The sequence below is a fragment of the Dipodomys merriami genome, unplaced genomic scaffold (assembly GCF_024711535.1).
Source record: "Dipodomys merriami isolate MVZ:Mamm:240054 unplaced genomic scaffold, mDipMer1.0.p SCAF_394, whole genome shotgun sequence".
Taxonomy (NCBI): domain Eukaryota; kingdom Metazoa; phylum Chordata; class Mammalia; order Rodentia; family Heteromyidae; genus Dipodomys; species Dipodomys merriami.
The window spans coordinates 164,297-169,853 of record NW_027205537.1 but is presented as its reverse complement, the minus strand read 5'-3'; the positions used below and the strand labels follow the sequence as shown (position 1 = coordinate 169,853).

At 35.3% G+C, this 5,557-nt stretch overlaps 1 non-coding gene across 1 annotated transcript; it reads left to right on the top strand.

Annotated features, from left to right (window-relative positions):
- Window positions 1–3,781: 3,781 nt before the first annotated feature.
- LOC138805468 (U6 spliceosomal RNA) lies at window positions 3,782–3,885 on the top strand. The gene has a single exon (XR_011365553.1). It is a non-coding gene; the product is annotated as a U6 spliceosomal RNA (small nuclear RNA).
- The last annotated feature ends 1,672 nt before the right edge of the window (window positions 3,886–5,557 follow it).

Genomic DNA, 5,557 nt, shown 5'->3' with positions numbered 1-5,557 from the left:
CAATGTTTCTAAATTTGCACAAGTTTGCCACCTAAAATGTGGTCTATTTTAGAAAATATTCCATTGTTGCTGAGAAGAACGTGTATTCTGATGCTGCTTGGTGAAATATTCAGTAGATGTCTGTTAAATCTAGTTGAGCCATGCAGTTGTTTAGATTTGCGGTTTCTCTGATGAGGTTTTGCCAAGTTGATCTATCTAGTGAGGAAAGTGGTATGTTAAAGTCTCCAACAATTAATGTCTTTGTATTTATGTGGGATTTGAGGGAAAGTAGTGTTCCTTGCTTGAATTTGGGTGTTCAGTTGTTTGGCGAATAGATATTTAGAATTTTAATATCCTCCCGAAGGAGAGATACCTTAATTAGTATGTAGCGACCTGCTTTATCTCTTCTCACTAATTGTAATTTGAAGTCAATTTTATATGGTATTAGGATTGCAACTCCCGCCTGTTTATTGGGGCCATTTGCTTGGTAGATTTTGTTCCAGATTTTCACATTCAAAATGTGTTTGTTTTTATGGGAAGATGTGACTCCTGAAGGGAGCAGATAGAAGGATCTTGCTTTTTAATCTAACTAGAAAATCTATGTTGCTTAATTGGAGAGTTAAGTCTGTTAACGTTGAGAGATAGGACTGAGAGGTATTTGGGAGTTCCTGCCATTTTATCCATCAGGTGCTATAATTGTATTCTACACATTTATTGATTAGTTACCAATTATTCTCAAATTTTAATATATTAAAATACTTTCTTTTTTTTCTTATTTTCTTGGCCACGAAATCAGCAACACCTCAGTCAACATTTCTCTCATAGAACTTTTCACATGGGTTGGTTAAATCTTGACCTGAGTTCCAGTCTTCTGAGAACTCACTCATCTGCTTAGGATTTGATGCTGGCTGTTGGAAAAGAGCTCAAGGAAGGATGTCATTTAAAGCCTTACAACTTTATTCTTTACCAGGGTATTCTCCTGCTGCTTTGGTTGCTGAGAGTGTGAACAAGAGCAAGCATTCCATGGGGAGCAAGGAGACACCATATGAACTTTACTTCCTGAGATTTCTGAGTGATTTGCTATCACATGTACTGTATTTTGCAAGTCGAATCTGTCAAAACTACCAGTTTTAAGAGATAGGAGGAGCGTTAAAAGAACTCTTAGAGACAAATACATCTTCAACCTATTTGGTTCCAAGCATTCCTTCTAATGCTTATTCAGCAGGTACTGAAACTTGTGTTGGCTGTATCTATGTGTCTTTCTCATGTGTGCATGTATACATGAGAATATGTATGTGTGTATTTGTGTGTATAACATACATGTGTACATACATAAGGGCAATTGCACACATATATGCATACTTAAATAGATGTACATATACATATATATGCATATATATATATATATATATACATATATATCAGGTGTTCAGTGGTTGATTTAATCTACAGTTTACAGCACATTGTCATTCTCACAAAATGTACATGATAAACTGCTCTGAGGATCTGTGCTCACTTCCCCCATTACCTTACTTTTCAACCCTGTGAACAACTTCAGCCTACTTTCCATAGGATACCTTTGTTTTTGTTACTTACTGATAATAAAAGAAAAAGGATGTTTGTAAAAGAAAAAGATCTTTTAGGTCACTGGTTAAAGTATCTTATCCGTCCCAATGATTCCTATGAGACAAAATTGATAATAGTACTAAAAGTGAAAAGGAATTCCTAGATCTGTTGTTTTACCATTTAGAATGGCAAATAATAATTTCATGGCACTGTTATAACTCTTAAAGAATCCAAGGGTACCTGATGGTCCTTATCATGTTCCCACAAAACCAGTGGATTCTGAAGGATAATAGTAGACCAGCAGATATTCTAAGAAGCAGTCATGGAGCATGCAAGAGAAAGAGAGGAAATGATAGAGAGTGAAAGAGAGAGAGAAATATAATTCTTAAAGTGCATAACAGATGAACAAGAGCTGTATGAGAATATTCATACTGCTATCTTTAGACTTTACAGGTACATTTGAAAATATTTGATATATGATAACCCATCAACATAAAATATAAAGTGATTTTGAAAAAAATAAAGATTACTCAGAATAAATTATAAATGCAAAAACAATGTTCACAGAAGCAAACTCTCAGAGATATTTCATGACTTTTAAACGGACAAAGTGGCTGAAGTTAGTATAAATTTAGAAGTATGACAGTACATAAAAATATAAAAATATATTCATGTATTTCATTATATAACCCAAAGCAGAAAGCAAATGTTGTTTAGATGAGTTTTTTTAAAATAGAGTTTCTCAGGTGCTGGGTCGGTGGCTCAGGGGTAGAGTGCTTGCCTTGCATGCATGAGGTCCTGGGTTTGATTCCTTAGCATCACATAAGGAGAAAAAGACAGAAGTGGTGCTGTGCCTCAAGTGGTAGCACTAACCTTGAGCTGAAGAGCTGAGGGACAGAATCCAGAACCCAGAGTCCAAGCCCCACAACCAACAACAACAACAAAAAAAACTAAGCAAAACACATTCTTCACTTTTGTGGCCTCAACTCTGTAATACCACTGATTCAGCCTAGGGCTAAGATTTTCGGTGTGGACATTTATCAACACTCCTGATTCAGACTCTACTTGAGAAAATTTTTAATCAATATTGTGTTAATTTTGCTCTTTGTAAATTCACATGCACCTGTAAAAAATGGTTTGGCCATCCCAGTAACATTCTCAAAGTACCTCGTAATGACAACTTACAAAAAATTGTATTATATTATAACAAGGAAAAGAATGCTACAAATAAAGAAAAACAATAATTAAATATTAATGATTAATAAAATAAAAACCAAATACCAGTGTTTCCAATCTTTCAAGTGTACTACATATTAGATTTTACTATTTCTCTTATTCCTGTACATTTAAAACTGGCTAAAATTATGATGTTCAACGAGTTTTATAGGCTATGAGAAGTCTTTAAAGTTGCCCTCTAAGATTACTACTTATGTCTCATCTCATAATTTATATATGGCTTATATCATCATTTGTTCCTCGCTAAAATATAAAGAAAGGAAGCCCTAAAGTTTTAACAGAAACTTTATAGTAAAAGTCTTAACTCTTTGCTCTGTTTCTTTACACAAAGACTTTGCAACTTCTCATTAGTAGCGTTTCTATAAACTCTGAAATGGACATACTTAGTAGTATATGTCTGCTACCATAAATCTTAAATACTTTATGGAAAAGTTTTTTGACCTGACAAAAAGTCTTAATTTTGGCCTATATAAGCAAATTCCCAAAATTAAACATACTTAAAACATTAAATTGTTTGGAGGGAGGTCCAGTCGTGAGTCCTGAACTCTGGGCCTGAGTACTATCCCTCAGCCCTTCAGCTCAAGGCTTGCACTCTAACACTTGAGCCACAACAGCACCATGTCCAGTTTTTTTCTGCTTATGTGGTGCTGAGGATTAGAACCCAGGGCCTCATGAAAGCAAGGCATGTGTTCTACCATTGATCCAGCTTCCCAACCCAAAAAATTAAAACTTTTAACAAACCTTAACACTTGCTGCAGTATTTATTATGACAGGTGACTTGTATAGAATAACTGAATTCCTCTTGCTACACATCTCTTGAACAACTAATATCCGGAATTAATTTGTTTTTGACATTATCAATCTTGACTTTATTCTTAAATATGTGCTTATGTAAGAAATATATGGTTCTAAAATTTCACGACAATATTTTTGAAATTACATATTGTTGAATTATCTAGTTTAAGAAAATCAATTCCACTTTATATATAAAAAATGTTCTGTGCTTAATTCGGCAGCACATACACTAAAATTGCAACAATACGCAAATTAGCATGGCCCTTGCGCAAGGATGACACACAAATTCGTGAAGCGGTCCATATTTTACAACAGATGCTGGAGGGGATGTGGCCAGAAGGGAACCCTAATGCATTCTTGGTGGGAGTGTAAACTTTTTCAACCACTTTGGAATGTAGTATGGAGGTTCCTCAAAAGACTCCACATAGATCTCCCCTATGTCCCAGCAATCCCGCTTTTGGGAACTTACCCAAATGTTTACAAACAAGACCACACTAAAGCTACCAGCACAATTATTTTTATTGCAGCACTATTTACTATAGCTAAGATATGGAACCAACCCAGATGCCCCTCAGTAGATGAATGGATCAAGAAAATGTGGTATATATACATTATGGAATTCTATGCCTCCATCAGAAAGAATGACATTGCCCAATTTGTTAGGAAATGGAAAGACTTGGAAAAAATTATATTATGCGAACTAAGCCAGGCCCAAAGAAACATAGGTCCCATGGTTTCCCTTATTTGCAATATCTAATATATGTCTGAGTCAAGCAGAAAAGTTCAGATAAGTTGATGTTAGGGAAATGAACCCTAAGATATGTATTCACATGTTTATTTTTTCTTTCATGCGATTGTTTCTAACACATTTATAAGATTATTTCTTTGTTGCTTTGTATGCCCCTCCCCCACAGTATAACCTCTGCTTTCACTGTATTTTATGTCAGTATAATTTGTGGAGGGGAAGGGGAAAATCAAATCATTTAAATAGGGATACAGTAGGACCCATTGCAACAATGAGATGTACATGTCTTTATGTCGAAAATGAACTTTACAACTTTGGTGGGGGCGGGGGAGCAGGGAGGATTGGGGAGGCAGGAGGAAGATGGTAAGGGATGGGAAGGGGAACAAAGAAGGAAGTCACAATGCTTGATAAGAAATGTACTCATTATCTTGCCTATGTAATTTTAACCCCTCTGTACAGTATTTTCACAAAAAAAAAAAAAGATTACACATAGACCTCCCCTATGACCCAGCAATCCCACTTTTGTGCATTCACCCAAATGATCACAAACAAACAAGACGATAGTAAAACTACCAATACAACTATGTCTATTGCAACATTATTTACCATAGCTAAGATATAGAACCAACCCAGATGCCCCTCAGTAGATGAATGCATCAAGAAAATGGTGTGTGTGTGTGTGTGTGTGTGTGTGTGTGTGTGTGTGTGTGTGTGTGTGTGTGTGTGTGTGTGTGTGTGTGTTTATGGGAATTCTATCATCCATCAGAATGAATGGCATCACCCAATTTGTTACGAAATGGAAAAACTTGGAAAAAATTATATTAACTGAAGTAAGCCAAGTCCAAAGAATCATAGGTCCCATGGTATCTTTTATTAGCATTAAGTAAATATATGTCTGGGATAAGCAGAAATGGTCAAAAACTATGTGCATATGACTAGATAAGGTAATGTTAAGCTAAATGAGCTCCAAGATAGGAACACGAGTGTTTTTTTTTTTCTTTCTTGCTGTTGTTTCTAACGTAATTATAACGTACAATGTGATTTTTTAATTTTTTATATGGTCCTTCCACACAACATAACCCCTGTTTTCACTGTATTTGATGTCGTTGTACCTGCGTCTTGTATATACACTTCTCTAATTTGTGGAGGGAAAGGGAAAAAACAAAATGCTGAAATAGAGATACAGGTTGACCCATTGTAACAATGAAATGCACAAGACACTATGTTGAAAAACGA